We start from the raw sequence: 25,495 nt of genomic DNA on the forward strand, positions 1-25,495 counted from the left end.
ACCAACAGTCACCAATGGGAAAAACCGTACCGACTTTTTCTCTACTAAATACCCCTGCTTTTATACATTTCCCCCTTACTTCTATAACAAATCTGCAACAAATTTTAGAAGCAGAAGTGTCCTGATTGGCTGAATACCCCTGAATTTGCAAGAAGTGGTGACTTTCTCAAGAGGGTTTTCTTCCCATGGGACAGAGTACGACATTCCCCAAATTGTAAGTTTTCCTTGGGTTTTCAAGCGAAAGTTCCAAAGTAACAACATGTAGACCTCCGGGTACAGGTCGCCATTGTATTTTCAGTCATTCACACTGGTTGGGTCATGGCAATCCTCCACATTCCTATCCTTGACAAGGAACACGTAGTTGCGTGTTTAGAGGTTGCCTGGAGATCTTCAGAGCCATCGGAGTCTGCGCAGTAGACATCGCACTCAATTGACGGTAGCCACTTCCAAACTCCATTTTGAATACTGTGGCTTAGTAGGCCCGAATGCCAACTTAAGAAAAAACAAACATAAAAATAATTAATACGCAGAAATGAACATTCTAATGTTTAAACCCACACTAATCCCAATATATATTAGTATTGTCCTAGCTCATAGCAACATTTAAAGCAATAATACTCACCATTCCGCAATACCAGGAGCACAAACCATCACAAAAGCAACATAAATCATGCAATTCTCTATTTCAGTCCATCCTACGTTTAGTTTGCGTACCACAGTTAATATTTAGAATTATTAGCCATGCAATTAGCAATTTAGTCCCACATATATTTTGTGTTTATTAAGGTGCACTTTGCTGGTTAGTTATAACACTCCAAACGATTAATATATGTAAATATTTAGAATGATTACGTAATTAGTAATTTCATGCAAAATAGAGAAGTTATACAAAATTTGTTTTACCTGCTCCACCATTCACAAAGGTAAAATTACACATTTGTGTAAATATATGATTATTTGCAATTCACAAAGCAATTTTACTAGTAGAATCTTCACAACTGCCTCTCTTTTTATGTGCAGTGTCACCGCCATAAGTGCAGAGACCTCTCAGTCACAAAGATACTATTCATACAATTGCTTTGTGAATTGCAAAAATCGTAAACTTCCACAATAGTGTAAGTTTTCCTTTGTGAATCAGGTCCACTGTGTGCAACGAAACCTCGTCTGGGCATATCCATCCCACCTTAACCACAACACACTAAAGTGTACAAAAAAGTGATGGATGGAATGCTTGAATTAATCTCACCACTGGTAATTACTAGGGACATATTCCACTCCAACATTATTATTTAAAAATATACATAGGAATGTGCACCTGCACAGATATAGGTATTGATGCACACAAAACATACATATACACACACACAGTACCACCTATCTCAAACATGGCATTATTATTTTGCTATTCACAACTAAGTTTCTATGTACAGCATATCTTCTGAATTTCTGAGTGAGATCCCCAAGTAATAAATCAGTACAAATAAGTTATGTCCACATTTGGGTGGCAGAGCTACATGTCCAGTGACACTTCATCCAGATCAAGACACTGGTTAGTGAGTTCTTTTGTTTCTCCTGAAGCAAAAACATTAAGGCACTCAAAGACAATTGTTTGTGCCTTGCTTTTGAAGGGAAAATTAATATATTAAGATCATTGAAGGGGATGGGGGAGTCACTATCACAGCAGGCGATTGTAGCAAATACCTAGGGCCTACATGTTCTAGCCACTGTAGCATTTTGACGCACTATTGCACATGTGTGATACCACATGCATAGCTCATCAAATTGGGAATTTTTAGGTGGTCTTGTCCAACAAGCATCGGCAAAAACCATTGGCAAAGCCAAAAGGCGAAACCTATTGGCTCTGCCAGTGCTTGTTACCCACTGTAACAGTATACACAATTCCATGTTTTCGTTGCTCAGGGTAGGTACATCAGAGTCAGAGGTCTCTAAATGGACTGACAAGTGCCTTGCCCATGAACTCAGAACATTCGCAACACAAGGGCTGGAGCCAGCTTGGTTAATCAGACAAAAGTTAAAAATAATTTGCGTATTTTTCGTAACTGCCAGGGAATATGATGTAGGTTTTCACTAACCGCTTATTTAAATTGTTCACATTCCTAATAATCGTCTGTACTAATGCTTTGCTCGTTGTTACGATAATTGCTTGTCATTTTCTATGCTCTAGCTTAGTGTTTAATAAAGATTTATACAAATATTTATTTTGAATTCCTTGATGTCTCAGAACCCAAAAGGTGGATGGGGCAAATAAGCACAACAACCTGGCAGGAGTTTCCAGTAGGTCTGAAGTGTTATCAATACTGATCCACCCCCGTGAGGCATAATCTAAGGAGGGCCAGTCAACCTTAGCCAGTTTTTGCTGCTTTGTAGGCCCATAGACTACAAGGAATAGGGGCAATCTTACCCAAGGGCCAACATCCGATTTTATCACATAAAGGCAGAGTTCTCATTGGAAGGTTCTCCACAACAACGTATTATTGTTATTCTAGGTACATAGGTTATGGAGAAATTAGAAAACCACCCTGTGTCAGATTCTAGTCCACTCCAGTTCCATCCACCCATTCTTCACCTACATTCCATATTCCGAATTCCATACTCTGATTCCATCCCTGTATTCCAAGGCCAGAACTTTATTTACCAACATTCCACTCCACTTGATTATACCACCCACCAAACCCCTTAAGAAAGGAGAGAAAACAAAAATAAAATCCCTGCTTATACACATTTCTCCATAAAGGCAAATACAACACCGCAGACAAAACCCATACAAAGATAAAATCCACAACAACAAAAACTGACACCAAGGAACTGCATATTTAATAACCAAATACAGCATAAATAATCTTTATATTTGTCAGGTAGTTTACCATCCCTATCGTTCATCTCAGCCTCTGGTTGTTAATCATGTTCCGTATTCGGAACATCCTGTTGAACAGTGATTGGAGGACTCTCGAGCTCAACTCTACCTCTTATCACTGACGCTGCGTAAAAGCCGATTATTCTTTACACAACATAAAAACAGATTCCGACGGTGAAATCCTAATGTGCGCTTTGCACCCGCTTAGCATCTCTATTGCTTTCATTGTAATGCACCCTAACAAACAAAAATAAATGGTGCAAATTAAAGTTGTTACATTGTACGTGACTGAAACTTTCAGCATAAATGCTTTATATTATTAGAGTCCTAGATTTCCTAAAACTATTTTATTATAATGATTTTTAAGAATAGTTTGCATGTATGTACTTTTTAAATTGTGGCAGTAGGCAAGATTTAGAGTTGAACATTTCTATGCAATAATCACTTACAAACGTTACTATTTAATTATATGATATGCTTGATTTATGACATCATTCTCGAGCTTAATGAGTTTGTTTTACTATATAAGAAATGCTGACTTTAAATTGCATTATATTGCCTCTTTCCTTAAGCTGCATTATTTCATAGCCTGATGTTATGGACTCTTGTTACATTTTCACAATGTTGCTTTCTTAAAATATTCACACAACGTTGCTAACAGAACACGATACTTTCTTCGTACTTCTTTGTGAGTGAATTGATGTGAACTTGACCCTTCGACTTAATACATAAAGAACAACAAGATAAATAGGTGCTCTGTCAACTAACCTGTGACGACGGAATAAAGAGTAGTTTCTCATGAGCAACATGGGAAAATATGTTGGAGTATCAATGTTGTACCGGATGAGTGGAAGAATGGTCACATGATGATCAGACCATCGTGTGGTGACAATTGATTGGAATTGTATTGTAATTGCATTTATATAGCGCTTACTACCCCGACGAGGCGTCAACATGCTTTTTCGGCAATTAGCTTGCTACTTCGGAACCCATAAAGGATTAGTGGTGAGTTAGTATAGTGAAATATGAAAGTAATTCGAGTGGTGGTATGTTACTCAGTTATTTGGATTGAGAGGGATAGTGGAGGGATAGAAGAGGGAAAAACCTTTGCATTTATATAGCGCTTGCTACCCCTGATGAGGTGTTGAAGCGCTTTTTCGGCAAATAGCACGCTACTATGAAACCCATAAAGGACTAGTGGTGAAGTAGTATAGTAAAATATGAAATTATTTGAGTGGTGGACATGTTTAGTCTGTTATTTAGATTGAAAAGTAACTTTTCTGCAGTCTTTGCCAATGCATTCTTGCCCACTCTAATCTACTGTGCACCACTGCAGTGTGACACTCCACTCTACGCCACTTCACTCTAGGCATCTCTACTCTACATCACTACTCTATGCCAGTGCACTCTATACCACTTTTCAATGCACAACTGCACTCTACACCACTCCACAACACTGCACTCTACACCACTACTCTATACCACTCCACTCTACCCTGCACCACTCCACTCTATGCCACATTACTCTACTCTGAAACAATCTACTACGCCACTACACTCTATGCCACTGTAATCAACACTGCGCCACTCAATTGTACGCCACTGCACTCTACCCTGCACCTCTATACTCTCCCTGCACCACACCACTCAAATAGTCTACCCTACGCCACTGCACTGTACGCTATGCCACTGTACTCTACACCAAAACACTGCACGCCAATTTACTCAAAACCAATTCACCCTACACACTGTACCTATGCCAAGTACTTTGCACCTCTCCACTTCACACCAGTATACTCTACAGCATTCTACTCTATGCCACTGCACGCTATGTCACTCTACACCATTGCGCTCTAGTCAAGGCACTCTATGCCACTCTATTATACTTTGTACCACTGTAGAACAAGTTACTTACCTTCGGTAACGATGTACCTGTAAGAAACATTAGATAGTTAGATTCCTCACCTTAGAATATCCCCAGGCGTGAGGCTGGATCCGGAAAGATTTTTGAAGCAATACCCCTTGCGCGTCGCTAGGCGTCGTCTGCGGCTCCGCGTCCGTCGTTGGCGTCGTGCGCTGGAATGACGTCGGAGTACTTGGACGCCGCCCTCGCGCACTGACGTCAGTTCTTGTACATAGCTCTCCGCGCCAGCCATGCAAGAGACCGACACTGGTGCCAAAAAGTCTAGGGCCCTGAACAGGATGGCCTTAACCCTAGATGTCGGTTCGCAGAACGGGGAGGATGGGTGGGTCGGTGAGGAATCTAACTAAGTAATGTTTCTTACAGATACATCGTTACCGAAGGTAAGTAACTTGTTCATCTGAAAGAAACACGTTAGTTAGATTCCTCACCTTAGAATAGATACCCCAGCAATACCAACCTTGGTGGAGGGTCTGCGAACCAAGATCACACCAGAAAGTCCTGGAGAACAGAACGGCCAAAGAAGCCATCTCTCCAGACTTGGCTGTCCAGGCAATAGTGCTTGGCAAACATGTGCAGTGAGGCCCACGTCGCCGCCTGACAGATGTCCTGCAAGGGAACTCCCCGTCCCAGGGCAGTAGTCGCCGCTGTGGCCTGGGTGGAATGGGCTCTCAGCCCAACAGGAGGGTCCTTTTTCGCCAAGGAGTAACAAACCTTTATACACAATACGACCCACCGTGAGATGGTCCGCTTGTGTACAGCCCTCCCCTTCTTAGCATGTACGTATCCAACAAAAAGTTGGTCGTCCACCCGGAACTGTTTGATGCGGTCCAAATAAAAGGACAGCGCACGTTTAGGGTCCAGACGGTGGAGCCTCTCTTCCTCTTTCGAAGGATGCGGAGGCGGAAAGAAGGTGGGCAATGTAACAGATTGCCCGATGTTAAAGGGGGTCACCACTTTAGGAAGAAAGGAAGGGCGAGTCCGGAGGACAACCTTGTCCGGATGAACAGAAAGAAAAGGCGGCTTAGATGACAAAGCCTGGAGCTCACTCACCCGTCTAGCCGAGGTGATAGCTACCAGGAAAGCAGTCTTAAGAGTCAGAAGACAATTGTGAAGAGGCTCAAAGGGAGCGCACATCAGAAAGGTCAAGACAAGATTCAAATCCCACTGAGGCATTACGAAGGGGACAGGAGGGAACATGTAAGTAATGCCTTTAAGAAAACGCAAAACAACAGGGGATTTGAAAAGAGAAGGCTGATCAGGAAGCCGTAAGAAAGCAGATTGCAGAAAGATAACCTTTCAAGGTGCCCAGAGCAGAGCCCTGCTGGGCCAAAGAAAGAAGAAAGAGTAGAACCTCAGAAAGAGGGGCGGAAAGGGGATCCACAGCCTTTGCTGTGCACCATGCCACAAATTTGTCCACCTGCAGGTGTATACCGATTTTGTGGAGGGACGCCTGGCTGCCAGAATGACGTCACAGACTTCAGGAGGCAAGTCAAATGGCATCAACTGTCGCCGCTCAATCTCCACGCATGGAGGTGGAGACTTGACAGGTTCGGGTGGAGGACCATCACCTGCTGCTGCGACAGAAGGTCCTCCTGAAGAGGCAGTCGTACCGGAGGATCGATTGACATACTGAGTAGCTCGGGATACCAGTACCTTCGTGCCCAATCCGGAGCAACTAAGATGACTTGGGCCCGGTCGCGCCTTATCTTCTTCAGCACTCTGGGCAGAAGTGGTATAGGCGGAAAGGCGTACAACAGACCGCAACTCCACTCGCGACGAAAAGCGTCTCCGAGCGAGTGCCGCCTTGGAAATTCCAACGCACAGAACTGCTGACATTGCGCGTTCTCTTCGGTGGCGAATAGATCTAACCAAGGCTCTCCCCACTGCAGAAAGAGACCTTGCGCCACGTCCGAGTTCAGACGCCATTCGTGATCCATCATGCACCGACGGCTGAGTTCGTCTGCTCTGGCGTTCAAAGAGCCCCCCAGATGTTGAACCACCAGGATGATGCCCTGGTGTTCCAGCCATGTCCAGAGGCGCAGAGCCTCCTGACAAAGGGTCCACGACCCCACCCCGCCTTGTTTGTTGCAATACCACATGGCGGTGGTGTTGTCCGTGAACACCTGCACGACACTTCCCCGGACAGTGGGAAGGAAGGCTTTCAGTGCAAGCCGGATCGCTCTCAGCTCCAACAAGTTGATATGGAGTTGAGACTCCGCTGGAGACCAGAGGCCTCTGATCTCCGCCTCTCCCATATGGTCCCCCATTCCAGGAGGGACGCATCCGTCACTACTACGTGCTCCGGTTGGGGTAGGGAGAGGGATCTGCCGCTGACCCAATCGCGGTCCGTGAGTCACCACTGCAACTGTTTCGCAGTGCCCTCCGAGATCAAGACATGGTCGGACAATTTGCCTCGATGCTGGGCTCACTGAAACTTCAGGTCCCTGAAACCTGACCGAAACCCAGGATAGAGGCCGAAAGATGAGAATCAGAGCCTGAATATCCCGGACCTGCTGTTCCGGAGAATAGGCCCGGAACTGCGCCGAATCTAGAACCGCTCCGATAAAGAGGAGCTTCTGGCAGGGACTCAGGTGCGACTTCGGCACATTGATGGAGAACCCCAGCGAATGCAGGAGGTCGGCCGTAGTCTGGAGGTGGGAGACGACCTGCTGGGGCGAGCCCGCCTTCAACAGCTAGTCGTCGAGATAGGGGAAGACTGGAACCCCTGATCTGCGCAGGTGAGCTGCTACCACCGGCATCACTTTCGTGAACATCCGAGGGGCACTGGTGAGGACGAAGGGGAGCATGGTGAACTGAAAGTGCTCCTGACCCACCGTGAACCGCAGGTAACGCCGGTGGGCCGGCAGGACCGGGATGTGAAAATAGGCGTCCTGCAAGTCCAACGCTACCATCCAGTCTCCAGGGTCGAGGGCAGCCAGAACCTGAGCTAAAGTGAGCATCTTGAACCGTTCCTTCCGGAGGAAGGCGTTGACGCTCCTGAGGTCCAAGATAGGGCGTAGGCCCCCTTTGCCCTTCTTAGGAAGCAGAAAGTAGTGGGAATAGCAACCACGACCTGCTTCTGGACCAGGAACGCGCTCGACGGCCTCTTTGGCCAAGAGGGCCGTAACTTCCTCCCGCAGAAGATTCAAGTGATCCCCCGACATACGGTGGCACTGCGGTGGCATGGCTGGAGGGGTCGTCTCAAAGGGGAGGGAGTAGCCCCTTCAGACGATTTGCAGCACCCACCTGTCTGATGTGATGGATCGCCAGTGGAGCAGGTGATGGTGAACTCTGCTGCCCACTGGCGTGGAATGGGCCTGAAAGCTCGCACTAGGAGGGCTTTGAGGCGGATGGATGTGGACTGACCGGCACGTTGTCCTCCAGTACCGCCTCGGCGGAATCCACGTCCGCGTGCAGGTTGGTTCTGCGGCCGGTGGCTAGGCGGACGTGAGGAGGCACCCCTTCCTTGGCCACGAAAGGGACGAAAGGCGGAAGTTTGCGGCCGCGGGGCCGAGAGACCCATGGACTTGGCCGTAGCCCGGGAGTCCTTGAAACGAGCCAGCGCACTATCCGCCTTCTCACCAAAAAGGCGAGTGCCATCAAAGGGCATATCCATGAGGGTACTCTGGACATCCCCCGAGAAAGACGTGGACCGCAGCCAGGCGTGGCCCTGGAGCGCCACCGTGGTGGAAATCGCCCTACCCAGCGAGTCCGTAGTGTCTAGTCCAGACCGTATGGCATGTCGTGCTGCATCTCGCCCGTCTGCAAGCACCTGGGTGAGTCGTGTCCGGGCCTCCTCCGGGCACAGGGGCAGCACGTCCTCCACCGCATCCCACAGAGAGTGGGAGAAATGGTCCAAGAGGCAAGCGGTGTTCAAAGACCGCAGGCCCAAACTCAGGTAAGAGAACAGCTTCTTTCTGAACTGCTCCAACCTCTTGGATTCCCGATCCGGTAGATGAAATGCTCATCCATCGGCATTGGGTGAGGCGCCGGCAGGCGTCGACGGCAGAGCCAGGCCCCTCATGGCCGAAAGGAAAGCACTGACCTCTGCCGGAGTCGCGTCAGTCCCAGGGACCGGCAGATATGGAGACAGACGCGGCTCATGCAGCTCCGACGGAGCCGCGGGGGTGGGACCACCCTGACCCTCGGCCGAGTCGCGGGACCGGAGCGGGGAGTCCGAAGAGCGGTGTCGCCTCTTGGACTTCTTTGATCGCTTCGACTTACTCGAAAACTTCGAGCCCGACGAGCGATGATGGTGACTGCGGCTCGGCGACCGGTCCTTGGACCTCCTCCTGGACCGGGACCGTGAACGGCGCGGAGCCGAGTGCCGAAGCTCGAGAAGCTTACGGGACCGCACCCGCCTATCTTTCCGGATCCAGCCTGACGCCTGGGGATATTCTAAGGTGAGGAATCTAACTAACGTGTTTCTTTCAGATCTCTATGTTATTGCTCTCTGAACCAATCTACGGCACTACACTCTATGACACTGCACCAATCTGCCAATACACCCTACACCACTCTACTTTGCATTACTGCACTCTTATGCCACTGCACTCTACCCTGCACAACTCCATTCTATGCCACTTCACTCTATGTCACTCTACTCTGCAACACAGCCCTCTCCGTCACTCTACTCTGCATCGCTCCACTCTACGCCACTGTACTCTACACCAATTCACTCTAAGCAACTCCAATATACTCTGCACCAGTGCACTCTAAGACACTCTACTATATACCACTGCATTCTATGCCAGTTCACTCTACTCTGAAACAATCTACTCTATGCCACTCTACGCCACTCAGTTTTATGCAGCTGCACTCTACAACAATGCTTTGTACATCACTTTACTCAAAACCAATCCACTCTACACCACTGCACTATATACCAGTCTACGCTGCACCACTGCATGTATGCCACTATATTCTATGACACCATACTCATCTGCTCTACACCACTCCACTAAATATCTTTACTCTGCACCACTATACATCTTTGCTCTCTGCACCATTGAACTCTACGCCACTCTCTGCAGCACTGCACTCTCTGCCAATGAACTTTATGCCATTCTACTCTGCACCACTTGACTCTGCTCAACTCTGTCACTGCACTATGCTCTGCACCACTCTACTGCACTCTATGCTACTCTAATCTACTGTGCAGCACTGCACTCTATGCCACTACTCTATACCACTGGTACCGTATACCACTCCACTCTACCCTGCACCACTTGACTCTACTCTGAAACAAACTACTCTACACCGCTCAACTCTACGCTATACCTCTGTACTCTATTACAATGCACCCTACACCACTTTATTCAAAACCACTGAACACTTTGCCATCTACTTTGCACCACTTCACTTTACGCCATCATACTCTAGAACATTCTACTTTATGCCACTGCACTCTACTCTGCACCCCTCCACTCTACCGTGAAACAATCTACTCTACACCACTATACTCTACACCACTATACTCGATGCCACTGCACTCTATGCCACTGCATTCTAGTCTATGCCTCTGTACTCTAAACGACTGCACTCTATGCCAATGCACTCTACACTACTTTACTCAAAGCTACTGCACCTAGGCCAACTACTTTGCACCACTGAACTTTATACCACTATACTCTACAACATTCTACTCTATGCCACTGCATTCTACAGCACTGCACGCTATGCCACTCTACACCACTGCACTCTATGCCACTCTGTCCTACTATGCACCACTGTACTCTGTCACTGCTCTCTGCACCACTCTACCTTGCACCACTCTATGACCTTGCACTCTGACACTCTGCTCTGCATGCCGTGTAGGCCAGCTGCGGAGAACTTGTGGGTCTCGCGGGATCACAGTACCTTTGTCGAAAGAAAGGCTGTCGTTTGGCAAGTCGCTCTGCGGCTCCCTTCATTGATGGAGGCGGGGCACAACGTAGACCTGCACACTCTGATCCATGAAGGTGGTGCGGCCGGCGAGTCCTGGTCGTCAAGACAAAGGGGCCGTGAAGCAAACTGGAGTGTCCACCCAAAGTGCTACAGCATCTGGTGTAGAGGTGGGGCGCTCGAGCTGGCACGAAATGGAGCACTCAGTCACAGTCCTAGGTAGAGGCGGGCCATGATGCAAATGGGGTGCTCGGCGGACTCCTTTACGGAGTGGGCGTTGGAAACAGAGTAACAAACGGCACTCGCTCAGCTCCCACCACAAGCAGGGGATTAGGAACAATTTGCTCACTGTCAATAGCCTACTGCCGGACGCACGGGGCAAAGTCTTTGATAGCCCTGAGTCTTCAGGGAACAAGAAGCAAGCCAACAAGCCCTTGGAGAATCCTTTCAGTCCACATAGCACAAAAGTAGCAGGCAGCAGGCCAGTAAAACAAGCATTTGCAATGCAATAGGTCTCGCATTACTAAAAGTTTGAGCTATTGGCCTTGCATTATTATTTGCTACGCCAATAGCTCAAACTTTCAGTAATGCAAGACCTATTGAATTGCAAATGCTTTTTTTTTATTTTTTACATGTTGTTCAGAAGCTTAACTGCTGTGCACAGTATAAGAAAAAACATTAACAAGCTTATAGATTTTGCATTGACAAAACCTATTGCTTTGCCAATGCTTTCCATAAAAACATTCCTAAATCATGTTCCTGCGTGGATAATATGAGGCAGCGTACGGACAGATGGCCTAGAGAAGTTGTGCCTATTCTGAATCTCCCTACAGCCCAAAAAAATGCATGATAGTCTAGATGTATGTGCAGAGGATTATTAGATGTGCCTCTACGTGGAGTATCATTTCAAGCACTGTGTGTAAGCCCCATGTCTTCAACAATAACCTTACTAAGTGCAAAGCTCATATTGGAACTTTATTATTTGCATAAAGAGGAGTTCTGGGGGAAGTGTCCTGTGCTGCTCATGTTGCGTGAATGGTATGTTAATAATTGTGTGATTGAGCTTCTTCAGGAAATTACTGAAGGAACCAGTTCGAAATGTTTTTAATATAAACATTAAGCACATTTTTGTACCAATGCTTAAATAAGTCAGCATGATTTCCCTTTTAAAGAATTTGTTTTTTTAATCACGGTGAGCCGACCCGCAGACACATTTAGCCCCGAAGTACTGACCACATCCTTGCATATAACCCCAGCAATTAATGTTGATTCAGGGTTAGAAACAACTCATGCAGCATCAACACAGTCAGGGCAAAACAGAGTGGTTTCACAGCAGAATAAAATATTTGCTAGCATTCGCGCCAAGAATTTTCAATTCTATTAAGGACACGGAGGCGAGGATTATGCTTCTCTTTCTTATTTATTGCTACTCACAGCAGCCAATGAAAACTTGTCTTATGTAAAACAAACTACATTTCCCATGATGCAAGCACCACATCACTTCCTGCATAGCCCCATAACAGCCAGTAATACCGGAACCAGTCCTCTTTCTTTGCTCCGAACGTTAAAGTCCAATAATTACAACAAAGTTCAACAACAGCTTCCAACGTGGAAGAACAAGACCAGCTGGGAGGAACGTCAACTTCAAGCAGGATTACGACTAATCCATCTTCGTTTCGGATCCTGAAAAAACAGAGATGGAACAACCCGTAACTTCTGTATAACCAGAATATATATGCAAAACGGGTGGGCAATAATTACAATACTGTAATTTAACTGGGTGGGATAATCCTCGCCTCCGTGTCCTTAATAGAATTGGAAATTCTTGGCGCGAATGCTAGCTAATTTTGTATTCTATTACAGGACCGGAGGCTTTGTATTATGCTAGTTTAATGCTGATTAAAAACAACAGAGGATATGTCACCCACCGGTTTATAATAAAACTGTTTAAATGTTGACTCAGAAGACCAATCTGCAGAATGCATGATATCCTGTACAGTAGAACCCAACATGAAGGTCTTGGAGGCCATAGCGCCTCAAACAGAATGTGCACCAAAGACCTGAGTATCTACACCCGCCTCCTGCATAACATTTTTTAACCATCTGGCTATAGTAGCCGCAGTAACAGGTTTGTACGGTTTCTGCAGAGCAATCAACAATTGTACCACACCATCAGGCCTGGTAGACCTGGTACATTCTTCATAAGCCTTAAGGCATTGGACCACACAAAGTTTAGCATTGTCAGGAAAAGCATGATAATCTACACTGCGTGACATGGTTTTGGTTCTAGACGTAATATTAAACGAAACTCCCTCCGGAGTAAATACTCTACCTGTAATATCAAGAGCCTTAACATCCGAGGAACGTCTACAAGCCGCTAGGGATAACAACATGGCCAGTTTGGTCGATAATTGTTTCCTGGACAACATATTGTTGTCGGGCCATCTGTTAAACAGTGAAAGAACCAGCGAGACATCCCACAAGGAAGAATACTTTGGTTTGGGTGGATTAGCTACTCTGATACCCTTTAGGAGTTTGCATATTAAAGGGTGCATTCTGACAGGTTTGCCCTCGATCTGAGAATGGCCCGCCGATATGGCGGAACGGAAATTATTAACAGAGCGATACGCTAAACCTTCCGACGCTTTTTCTGACAGGAAATTTACAATAAATGGTAATTCTGCCCCCACGGGATCCACATGTTGTCCCATGCACCAACGAACCCAGCATCCCCAGGCTGAAGAATATCGCTTCCTGGTAGAGGGGGCCCATGCTTGGTTGATGAAGCCTGAAGCTTGTTCCGAAAACCCTGGCATTTGCCAACGCTGCCTGAAAGTCTCCAGGCCATCAGAGACAGATGCCCCGATAGAACCATCGGGTGCTTCTCTCAGTGAGGGCCCTGGAGCATTGTCGAGGACCATGGGATCCTCCTGGGGAAGTTGCAACTCGCCTCCAGCAACAACGGGAACCAAGGCTGCGACTTCCACAAGGGAGTCACTAGTATCACTTCCGCTTTCTGGCGCATCACCTGAGTGAACAAGCGAGGAATGAGAATGAAGGGTGGAAACGCATAATTCAATTTCTGAGTCCACTCCTGTGCAAAGGCATCCATCGCCAGAGACAATGGGTCCGGCCTCCAGCTCAAAAACTTTGTCATTTGACGGTTCAGCCTGGAGGCAAACAGGTCAATCTCGCAAAACCCCCTTATCTCCTGCAACCACTGGACCACCCGTGGGAGGAGTTGCCAGTCGCTGTAGTCCTTGAGGTGGCGTGAGTTCCAATCCGCCACTACATTGGACTGACCCGGAATGTATTCTGCTATGACCGAAATCTGATGACTAAAGGCCTTCGCTATCTCTACCAGCATTGAGGACCTCGTGCCCCCCAGTTTGTTGATGTACCGTACCGCCGATATGTTGTCCATCCGAAGAGGGATGCAACATGAGACCTGCCTGGGAGATAGTGTCCGGATCGCAAATGATCCTGCTAGGAGTTCTAGACAATTTATGTGAAGATTTAACTCTTCTAGGGTCCAATGTCCCCCTGTGGAAATATTTCCACAGCGCGCTCCCCAACCCCAACGGCTGGGGTCGGATTCTATGACCCCCTTCGGTAGAGAGCCGGAAATATTGCTTGAATGGACGACGCAAGAAGTCCCACTATCTGGGCAATCACCCTGAGAGAAACCATTTGTTTGGTCAGGAAGGAGCGAAGCTCCTTCTTGATATCCCGAAGTTTGGAACTTGGAAGACTGAGCTGGGCCGTCTGAGAGTTTATGACGAACCCAAGAAAATCTATCGTCTGCGTGAGACACAGAACCAATTTTGGTTCGTTGATCACAAACCCCAGGTTCTGCAAGATACGAATGGTCATGCGCAAATGCTGAACCGCCAACGTCTGAGACTGCGCCATGATGAGCATGTTGTCTAAGTAGACAATCATGCAAACCCCTTGTTCCCTGAGGTAGGCTATGACAGGTTTCAGAACCTTGGTGAAGCACCACGGTGCTGAGGAAAGTCCGAAAGGAAGGACCAAATATTCAAACCACCGGTTCCGCCATTGAATTTGAAGGAATCTGCGATGGGGACGATATATGGGAACGGACAGATAGGCATCCTTCAGGTCCAGACGGACCAACCAGTCCCCCTGCTTCAGTAGGTCTGCCAACAGATGGATGCCCTCCATCTTGAAGTGCTTGTAAGTCATGTAGTGGTTGAAATCTTTCAAATTGAGTACCAACCTGTAACCACCGCCTTTCTTCTGCACCAGAAAAATATTGCTGCAGAAACCGCGAGGGCCCTCGTCGCAAGGTGCTATCGCGTGTTTCTGCAGCAATCCTTCTATTTCTGAATCTATAAAATCGCACTCTAGTTGGGAAAAAGAAAGCTGTCTGGGCCGATGAATCTGACAAGGAGTCTGGAAGAACTCTAGATGGAATCCCTGAACTGTCTGCAAAACCCAGGCATCCTGTGATAGTTGAACCCAATTGTGATAAAACTGCTGAATACGTCCCCCCAATGGAAGAAGAAATAAGTCTGGAGCGCTCACCTTAAGACTCGGTGTCCTCCCCGATAGGATCCCTTGTTAAAGCGTCGCTTGTTGAAGCGTTGCCTGGTGGGGTAGAAGGTGCCACCGTGGGTAGAGTCCCACTCTCCCCTGCCGCGTCCGAACTCTCCTCGCTGAGGACCTTGGGAAAATTGACGGCCAAACAAGCGTCCCCGGCCTCGTCCGGCCCTGTTGAAAACCCCAGCCTGGAATACACGTTTGATTCCTGCCTGAGCTTTGTCCAGGGTCGTGACAGTGCCCACGTATTTCGCCACATCTTTGACGAAGCGGTCACCGAAGAGGTTTCCGTCCGCCAATGACCCAGGCTCCGCCGCCGCCAACTCCATAAGGTTAGAGTCCATGCGCATCCGTGGAGATTGCGCAGTTGGCATTACCTAATAGGCAGATTGCCCGCTGGGTCTAGCCCGCCAATACATGGGAATCAACAGCGGTTCCCGATTCCTGCGCCTCTAGAGCCATCTCCAATATCTTGGCCAAGGGACCGACCACATCAAGAAGCTTGTCTTGGCACCCTCGCCAGGCACGATCAATACCCTTCTTAGGGTCCTTGGCGAACTTTTTAAGGAAAGTTAGTAGACTAGAGTCAATTTCCGGCGTTTCAGCCACCTTGTCCGAAAGATCCGGTCGGGGACATTCAGACCGCAGTCTGTTGCGCACCTCCTTGTCAAAACTTTTGCGCAAATTCTCATGCAGGTACGCCGCCACCTCCGGGGCAGGCAGCCAATCAGAGGACATAGGATGGACAATATCCGAGGGGTTGAACGTGAAAGGCGTAGGGGCCGTCTGTGGAGTCTCCACATTCTTAGCCTTCCTAGATTTCTTCTTGGGAGGGAATCATCTGGGGTGTCCGATGAGGTGGAACCAGGTTCCGAGTCGGTATCCTGAACCCTCTCTCTCTCTCCGTCTCAGGACGCGGAAGTGACGAGTAAGAGGCAGAATGAGGCCAGGGCTTAGGCTGTGGCCCTTCTGCCTGAGCTCCTGCTGGGGTAGTGAAGCCATGACGCTTCGCGAACCTCTCCAATTGCCTAGTAACAGGCTTCAATGCAGTCGCCAATGCCTGCTGCACAGTTCCCGGAGCTGCCTTCTCCAGGGCCTTGTTGACCGACTCCTGCACGGAAGCGTCCAGGGCCTCAACAATATTTTCCTCGATGGAAGGTGTACCTACTTCCTCCTCATATAAGGTGTCATCCTCCTCGTAGTGCACCCAATTTTCCATTGTGGAGCCAAATTTATAAACGTACTTGCTCATAAAGGCAGCAGTAAGAAGGAGTAGGGGGGGGGAGACAAACCCACAGCACAACAGTACAGGTACCTAGCTCCTCAGCAGCAGCTGTGTCCCAATTATTACAGCCCACAGGGCGTAGTGGAGCCAAAATGGGCAGAAATCCAAGGAGGTGTGCTCCCTCCAGGCCCAGGTCGTTTTTGCAGCCAGCCGTCAAACAATGCTCTCTGTGGGAATCCGAGATCACAATGCGAAGAAACGAAAGAAAACAATAGAAAAACGGGCTGTAACAACGTGCGTAGCCTAAATCCTACCAAAATAGCCCAATTGGGCTACGCACGTGGAAATTTAAATGAAAGTAAAAGTGACTGGCTCCAAGCGCACCGGCATATAAGGGGAGCCTTTGCGCCAATTTAAATCATTACTTTCACCCGCCGAAGGCGGGGCGGTACCTGTACACACTCCCTGTTGAAGCGCTGAACGCGCCGGAAGACCACCAACGATGCGGCCGAGCGCCGCCTTTCGCGCGCAGTCAGCGCGCCACCAAAACCTTCGGGGAAGACCCCGTTCCACACAACGCGCTCCCAGCGGGAGCCCCGCAGCGCCAAGGGCACGGAAATTCAAGCCGCTTGACGGCGTTAAGCAAGGCAATGATTAGGGTATATTTTGACAGAGCAAAGCGGCGATCAGTTACACGCTACTCTTAGACACAAAGCGCAGCTTGAGCAGTCATAAATCACAACATCAAAATAATGCAATGCTAGCGATATAGATAGATAGAAAGCTCTGTGCAACTTAACTCTCTGCGTGAGCAGCAAAGAAAGAGGACTGGTTCCGGTATTACTGGCTCTTATGGGGCTATGCAGGAAGTGATGTGGTGCTTGCATCATGGGAAATGTGGTTTGTTTTACATAAGATAAGTTTTCATTGGCTGCTGTGAGTAGCAATAAATAAGAAAGAGAAGCATAATTCTCGCCTCCGGTCCTGCAATAGAATCGGCAGTCCGAAAAAAGTAGCAAGTCACTAAGGCAGGAGCGGTTGGGGGACGGGCAAGCAATGAAGAGGCAGGAAAAAATGAAATGGGAGGAGGAGAGACAACAGCCTGCAAATGCACTAGTGCTAGATAGCAAATAAAACTTTGCTCAGGGTACATTAACAATAAAAGAAATATTAATCTAAAAAAGTTTGATTGCAAAGCGTCCTGTCCAGATTAATGAGTGCCTGTTGCAAGCCGGTCAGTAATGCCATAGAAAAGGGCCTAAATGTGCCCCCTCTTCCAGATAAGGACATGGATGGTTGCTCACTCTATGCACGGGGAAAGGGTGAGTTAAGGGAAACATTGCATTCGTGCTCGGAGGGTGAGGGAGGGCTCAACACCAATCTGGAAGGTGAGAGCGCTCACTTTGAAGCTCCGTGGTGACCTAATAAACAAAAATACAAGCCATTCAGTATGCCAGCTTTTAAGTTTAAACGCTGTGTAATAATAGGAGGCAACAAGAGTGGCCCGCCCCGGGAGTTGGTAGCGGAGAAGAGTACAGCATGGGCTAAGAGTGGCGTGCCCTGGGTGGTGGTAGTGGAGGAAGGTCACTATGGCAGCATTTAAGTGTGTAGTTTGTCTCTGTTGCTCCCTTGTCATGGGTGGAGCCAAGAGTGGCGTGCCCTGGGAGGTGTTAGCGGGGTAATGATACGGCACGGGCTAAGGGTGATATCCCCCGGGAGGTGGTAGCAGGGAAAGGGCACCGCATGGGCAAAGAGTGGCAGGCCGTGGGAGGTCATGGCGGGGGAAGGCTACCGCACGTCTCAAGAGTGGTGCGGTGGGGGAAGAGCAACACGCGGGGCAATAGATAGCGAGAGCAGGAGCACCGAAGTCAGGCGCTGCGCTTGTACTGTAGGGAAGGGAAGCAGAAGAAAAGCCCGGGAGTTGTGTGCGCATGCGCAAAAAGGAAATTTTTTTAAAAAGCACGCGAGGCGCGATCAAAACAGAGAGGCGGAGAAAGCTGTGCGTGCTTGGGCGAGCGAGAGGAAAGCCATATGGCGCCTCTGCTCATAACTGTGCGCATAACCGCACGCTATATGCCACACAAGAAGCTGTGGTCGGCTTTTTAAAGCCCACTCACTAAATGTCTCGCCAGAGCACCGCATGCGCTGGCTCAGGTGAGACCTAAAAAGGCAAGTCGCAAAGTAGCAATCCCTCTTGCAGCTCAACAAGCAGGAGGCCAACATTTATTTATTTGGAAAGTTTTATATAGCGCTGGCTTGACCCGGAGGTATCAGAGCGCTTCACAAGAGTACAAAAGGATTATAAGACACAGCATAGTTATTCAAAAGCAGAGTGTTCATGTAAAACATCAGGAAAATGAAACAAGAAGGGCAAAGAGCAACACCCATGGAGGGTTAATTTAAACATTAATCAGGCCATAGCAACGCATTCGGAGAGGTAAAATAAAAGAGATAAGATCAGAGAGAATGGGCAGGGAGCAAAGTAGAAGCAAAAGCTCTCATGGAGGGCTATTTTGAGCAGTAACAAGAAGCAAGGTAAGGTTACGTATAAGTGAAAGGAGGGAGAAAAAAGATTTTGGATTGGGCTATGGAGGAGAAATAAATGGATAAGAATAGGAGGAAAGGTAAATAGCAGGAGATTTTTGGAGGCGAGGGTAGTAGACGGAGGAGAGGGGAAAGACGGGGGAAGGGAGAGAGTGATCTGGGTAAAAAATAAGACAGAGGGGGGTGAGAGGAAGGGAAGAGGAAAGGGAGAGTCAGGATGGGAAGGAAGAGTAAAAGGTATGGGGAAGGGTGAATCCAGGCAAAAGGGATAAGGTAAAGGATAAGCAGGTCGGTGGAGGCTAGGTGGGGGGGTCAATGGTGTGGTTATGGAACCCAATATTGCTTGACTAGGTGCAGTTTGAGGTCTTTTTTAAAGCTGAGGTAGGAGGGGTTACATCTCAGGTCCTTGGGGAGAGCATTCCAGATGAACAGCGCATTTCCAGAGAAAGAGTGTGATTGTGTGGTTCTCTTTTTAGACAAGGGGGGACGAGGAGGAGAGAGTTAGTGCTTCTCATTGGTCTAGACTCTCCTGATTTTTTGAGTTTGTGTGAGAGGTAAGATGGGGTATCTTGGTGGAGAGCTTTATGCGTAATGCATGCTGTCTTGTATGAGGATCTACCGGCTATGGGCAGCAAATTAAGGGCTTTAAGGTCTGGGGAGATGTGGTGAAAAGCTTAACGTGAGTAGCCTGGTAGCTAAGTGGAGCACTGATATGAGGGGGGGCTAGGTGTGCTTAAGGGATTCCTGTAAGTAGAGTGTTACCATTGTCAATTCTTGAGAGTACTAGAGATTGGACGATCCCTTTGAAATCCTCAGGTGGAATGAAGGGTTTGATTTTCTTCAAATGACGTAGAGTGAAGAGTGCTCCTTTGGCTGAGTTTTTTATGTGGTCGTTATGAGTTAAGTTTTTGTCAATGGTGATCCCAAGAGATTTCACTGAATTGGATAGGGAAAGCGGACAGTTAAGGGCATTAAGGTCAGAGATCCAGGATTGGATTGGGAGCTTGTTGTTTTTTGGACAGAAGAGGATGATTTCAGTTTTTTTAGGGTTTAGTTTGAGATCATAGGAGAAGAACCAGGATTGGATCTTACTCAGGGTATTATTCAGATGAAGTACGTCAGAGTGGAACCTAATCTTCTAGTAAAGTTGGGTGTCATCAGCATAGAGGTGATAATTTATTACGGCTTGTTTCAGAATAAGGGTAAGGGGTACCATAAAGAGGTTAAAGAGGGATGGGGAGAGAGTCGAGCCTTGAGGGACACCTAGGGAGATAGGTGCACGGTTTGAGAGGCAGTCTTTGATTTTGACTTGTTGAGTTCTGTGTTGGTGATACGAGATAAACCATTTGAAGACAAGGCTGTTCAGACCAAAGCGAGTCTTATTTTTTTTTTGTCCTAATTTTGCCAACTAACTTGTTTGGATTCCTCTAATCTCTCTGTGCGGAGTGTGGTGACCCTCGAAATGAGAGAAGGAATGGAGGTTACCCACAAGAACAATGCTGTTTCCACTTCCATCTCGTATTCACTTATGGGGGCCATCGGGAGAAACTGGAGAGGCTGGGACCGACAGCATATATGTCTTAATCATTGGACCCATTTGTCTTCTCCCTACAGTTCACTACTGAGGTCCAGATCTTATCCCTGCTTCTTGGGTCACACGCCATATCTGATTCACATGTGTACATGATACTCTTTAAACACTCAGTGAAAGTTGGGGGAGTTTCAGATTTCCAAAGCCTGCATATCTCTCGTCTCGCCAATACTATGACATAGAATATAAGCTTTGAGCTGGGTGCGTTCAACCGATAGTCTTGGGTGAGTCCTAAGAATATTAAGGAAGGTCTTACCTCAATTCGTTTGCCGAGTATTTCCTCTAAAAAGTTACAAACCTCAGTCCAATATGATTTAATTTTTGGGCACCCAATTAACATATGTATGTCGTCTGCTGCGGTGTAATAACACCCAGGGCAATTGTAAGCGTTACCTGGGACCTTTAATAACTTCTGAGGAGACCAATAAACTCTGTAGGTGGTATACAAGTGGTTCCTCTTAAGCGATGCAGGTTTTACGACTGTCCGCAGCATACCAAAAGAGTCTAACCACAATTTCTTTATGTCTTTATCCATAAGCTCTCTGCCCCATAAATTGATGATTTCGGTTTCTATATTGTCCTCTCCTTCCCAGACAGCCCGGTACCAAAAAGATATTTCTTTGTTCCACTTATCTGTTCTTAGCACTTAGTCCAGTTTTGAATTCTCCTCCTCCTGGGACCAATCTTGTGTAACTCACCAAGAACTTAGCTGGTAATATTTGAACCTAGATAATCTCCATCTAGTAAGATTATTAATCACTTCCCAGCTCACTAAACTAGAGTCCTTTTTCAAATCTGCCCAGTAATATATACCCCCTGCTTATAACAGCTGACTAAGATGATCTTTCAGGCATTCAGGGGTGCCGGGAGATTCCCAAATCGGCACCCACGAGGAATAGTATGGAATTCTCAATCTTTTTCTTATATAAAACCAAGTTTTTAACGCAGACCTTAAAATCTTTAACCTCACTTAAAAAAATCTTTGGGTCGTCATATTTATATAGAAAATGGTGCTTGCCTTGGCAGACATCCCTTAACATAGCTTCAAATAATAGTCCCAATGGTGACTGATTGGTCTTATTTGCCAACATACGAAAGTTTTTAAAATGAAAGGCATAACAATAGATAAATAGGTCCGGTAAAGCCAATCCTCCCGCCCCCAGCCCTCTTCTCAGCTTTTTCCATGCAATTCTTGGGCCCTTTGAGGGCCAGATAAAACTTTCAATTTTCCCCTGTAGCTTAGCTATGTCCTCCTTCCTAAATGATAGGGGGATGGAGTTATATAAGAAAGTAATTTTAGGGAGTATAATCATTTTTACGAGATTCATCCCCATAGATGTTTAATGGTAGGTTCGCCCATCGTAACAAACTCGTTATGTCCTTACTGGCTTTCTTCCAATTCACTGTAGGTAAATCCTCTAATTTCTTAGAAATCTGTACTCCCAAGTACCGCATTTGATTTTTGGCCCCCTGGCTCCTCACCCTCTGATTCAACTTCATTATTTCAGTTTTTTCCATATTAACCTTATACCCCGAGATTTCACCAAAAATCTCCGCCTTCTTCATTAAATTAGGGATTGCTTCTTGGGAGTTTATCGTATAGAGGATTCAGGTCATCTGCATATAGAGCTCATTTTACTTCAAACCCACAAGATCTAAAAGGGGAAATTGTATGATCCACCCTAAGCCAATTAGCGAAAGGCTCTATATACAGGTTAAATAAAAGCGGGGACATCCCTGCCTTGTACCTCTCGTGATACTAAACCAGTCTGATAGTTCCCCATTAACCAACACCTTAGCCCTGGGACTCAAATATAGATTTTGCACCGCCATAACCATGTTTCTCGGGAAACCAAAGCTGTTTAAGGTCTCCCACAAGTAGACCCAGTTCACTTGATCGAAAGCTTAGGCAGCATCTATTGCCACTATGGTTAATGGGATATTTCGAACCTCCGCCATATCTATAACCTCCAGAATCTGAAACGTTAGCTCATTAAGTTGCCTCCCTGGTATGGTCCGGGTGATGCCACAATTCCTGAAAAAACATTATAGTCTATATTTAAAAGAGATAAAGGTCTATAAGAGTCTATCTTCTGAGGATCTTTGTTTGGTTTTAAAAATAATGTAACCGTGGCCTCTGCCCATGAGCTAGGTGGGTTTTACCCATTCATGTACATTTTATTAAATAGCATTTTTTAGAACTGGTACTTCTTTTTCTATAATACATGTGTACACCTCCACTTGCAGACCATCGAGTCCATCTGCCTTTTCCCTTATCATTTTTTTACACTGTGCCCTAATTTCATCTTCTTTGATGTCCACTTCTAGGGCTTTCTTCTGTTCCATCGTTAATTGGGGTAGTGTTATCATTTTTAGCCAGTTCTCTATACTCTCTCGACCTGGTGTTATGTCTTCTCTATACAAATCACTCATAAAGCTTCTGGCTTCTCCACGAATATCTGTATCCGCATGGAGGACTTCTCCTGACCCTCTTTTTGTTAGACTTCTTATTGTGTTTCTAGCCCTATCCGCTTTTGCTTTCCAGGCCAGCAATGAGCTACACTTCTCTCCATAAGCAAAGTGCTGAAGCTTACTGGCTCTCCATCAATCTAATAGCTTTTTATCTAGCTGCGCCTGGAACTCAGCCTGCCGACTCTCCAGTTCCTTCGCTAATACTGATATATTACTTAAGCCTTCCATCAATGCTTTCTGCAATTCTCCTTCTTTTGCCTTAATCTTTCTGATTTTCCTGTCTTCATCTAATTTTGTGGCCCTCCTTGCCCCCCCAGTTATAGACCTTAATACCACCCTTAAATATGCTTTAAAAGCATTCCAGACTATCTGATCTTTTGCTGAACCCATATTAAATCGGAAGTACTTTGCTGTTTTTCCCCCTAAATCTAATATCACTTCCTCATCGAATATGATAGTCCTATCCAATGTCCACCTCTTTTGTCCCTCTTTTTGGGTGAAACCTCAGGATCATAGCCACTGCCGAATGGTCTGATAAGATTGCAGGAATGTGATTTACTGTCTCCACATCTGTATACAGCTCCTGATCTATAAGGAAATAATCTATACGAGAATGGTGTCTGTACTTTTTACTATAAAAAGTAAAGTTTCTGGCTTTCCCCATCTTACTCCGCCAGATGTCCACCAGGTTAAATTCCCTTATCATATTCTGTAGGCTTGCAAATGTTTTTGGGGGACTTATATATTTCACTCGAGACGTACAGTCTAGTTCTCTATTTAAAATTAAAGTCACCTTCCATGATAATTGAAGCTGTTGTCTCGAACAGGCAAAGTTCGAGCTTTGATAAGGCCTTCCGGTTTTCCTCGTTTAGCCCATAATAAACTACACACACTAAAGGTCTGTCCTGAATCTGTATGGTGGCCAACAACCATCTCCCTGATTGATCCGTCTCATATTTAACTACTCCAATTCTTACGTTGGTTCTTATAATGAGGGCCACTCCCGTTGTACTTCCTCTCTGCTCAGAACAGAGTACCTCCTGGACCCATCTTATTTTACTATAGCTCTGTCTACATTCTTATTTTTCCAGATGAGTCTCTTGTAAAAATATAATGTGTGCCTCACTGTTCTTTAAAAATTCTATTACCCGGGACATCTTTCTCCTATTCCTCAGCCCATTCACATTCCATGTTAGTAATTTTATTTTATTCGACCTATCCATATTTATATCTTTTTTCCTTATAGCATCCTACTCCTTCAATAGAGAGCCCAACTCAATCATGAGGACTACATTTTTAATTTTTTTCCTTCTGCTCCCCACACCCTGAGATCCCCCCACCCCCTGGGAAACCCCCTTTCTACTCCTTAGGCAGTTCAATTCGCCTTCGTGACCCATCCAAAAAAGAAGCATTAAACAAGAAAAAGAAGAAACAGCCCATTTCTTCCTCTTAAATATACACAATATCTATGTCTCTACTGACGGTGCCCCCATTTCTAATCTCGTAAGGTTGTTTGGGACTCATCCCTCCATCTGTGCTACAAAGGTATCCACTTCCTCCGGACTACTGATATTGTACATTTTGTTTCGCCACATTATTTTTAACGTGGCCGGAAACTTCATTTGGACCTGGGCACCCCTGCTTCTCACATCACTCATTCTGATCCCCAGCTCCCACTGCCTCTGAGCCGTTCTTTTTCTGAAATCCGATCTTATTTGGTAGCTGAATGTTTCATACAGTTTCAAAGCCCTCCCAGAACTAACTCTTTCATCACATAGGTAAGGAAATTTACCAATATTTTCCTCGGCGCCTTCCTGGCTGGGTTTAACTTGAAGGTGACTCTGTGAACTCTTTAAATCTCCTTCTCGAGCGCAATATCAGGTCTGTCTTTCAGAATTCCTTCTCTCAGTATTTTGCATACAAAGGCCTTAATATCTCCTCCTGCTGAACTTCCGGTACCCTAAAGACTCTCAGGTTATTTTGTCTGGCTTGCATCTCAAGCCTCTCCATGTCCTCTTGCAAGGCCATATTCTGTACTTTTAATTTCTCTAAATCTTTAGTGTTCTCTGCCACTGCTTCTGACAGAACCTTCACCTCACTCTCCAACGCCCCAGTTCGCTGTGCTATGTCATTCAGTATATTTTCCAGAACATCACATTTATCATGAATCCCTTACTGATTTGTCTCAGAAATCTCGAATTTCGAGAGGATATCTTGTCGCAAACTCACAAACATCAGTTCAACCTGACTCTTCGCCCCCTCTACTCCTTGCGTGTTATCCATGCTTGCCCCCTCCAAGGCACTACCACTACCTAGAGATAGACTGATTCCAGAGGTGGGAGAGGGATTGGCCTTCCTTTCTGCCCCCTGGCTTTCGCACTGGCCATCCCCGCCTTGTACACTTGCTAATGGGGTGAA

Source organism: Triturus cristatus, chromosome 3_2 (assembly GCF_964204655.1).
Source record: "Triturus cristatus chromosome 3_2, aTriCri1.1, whole genome shotgun sequence".
Classification (NCBI taxonomy): domain Eukaryota; kingdom Metazoa; phylum Chordata; class Amphibia; order Caudata; family Salamandridae; genus Triturus; species Triturus cristatus.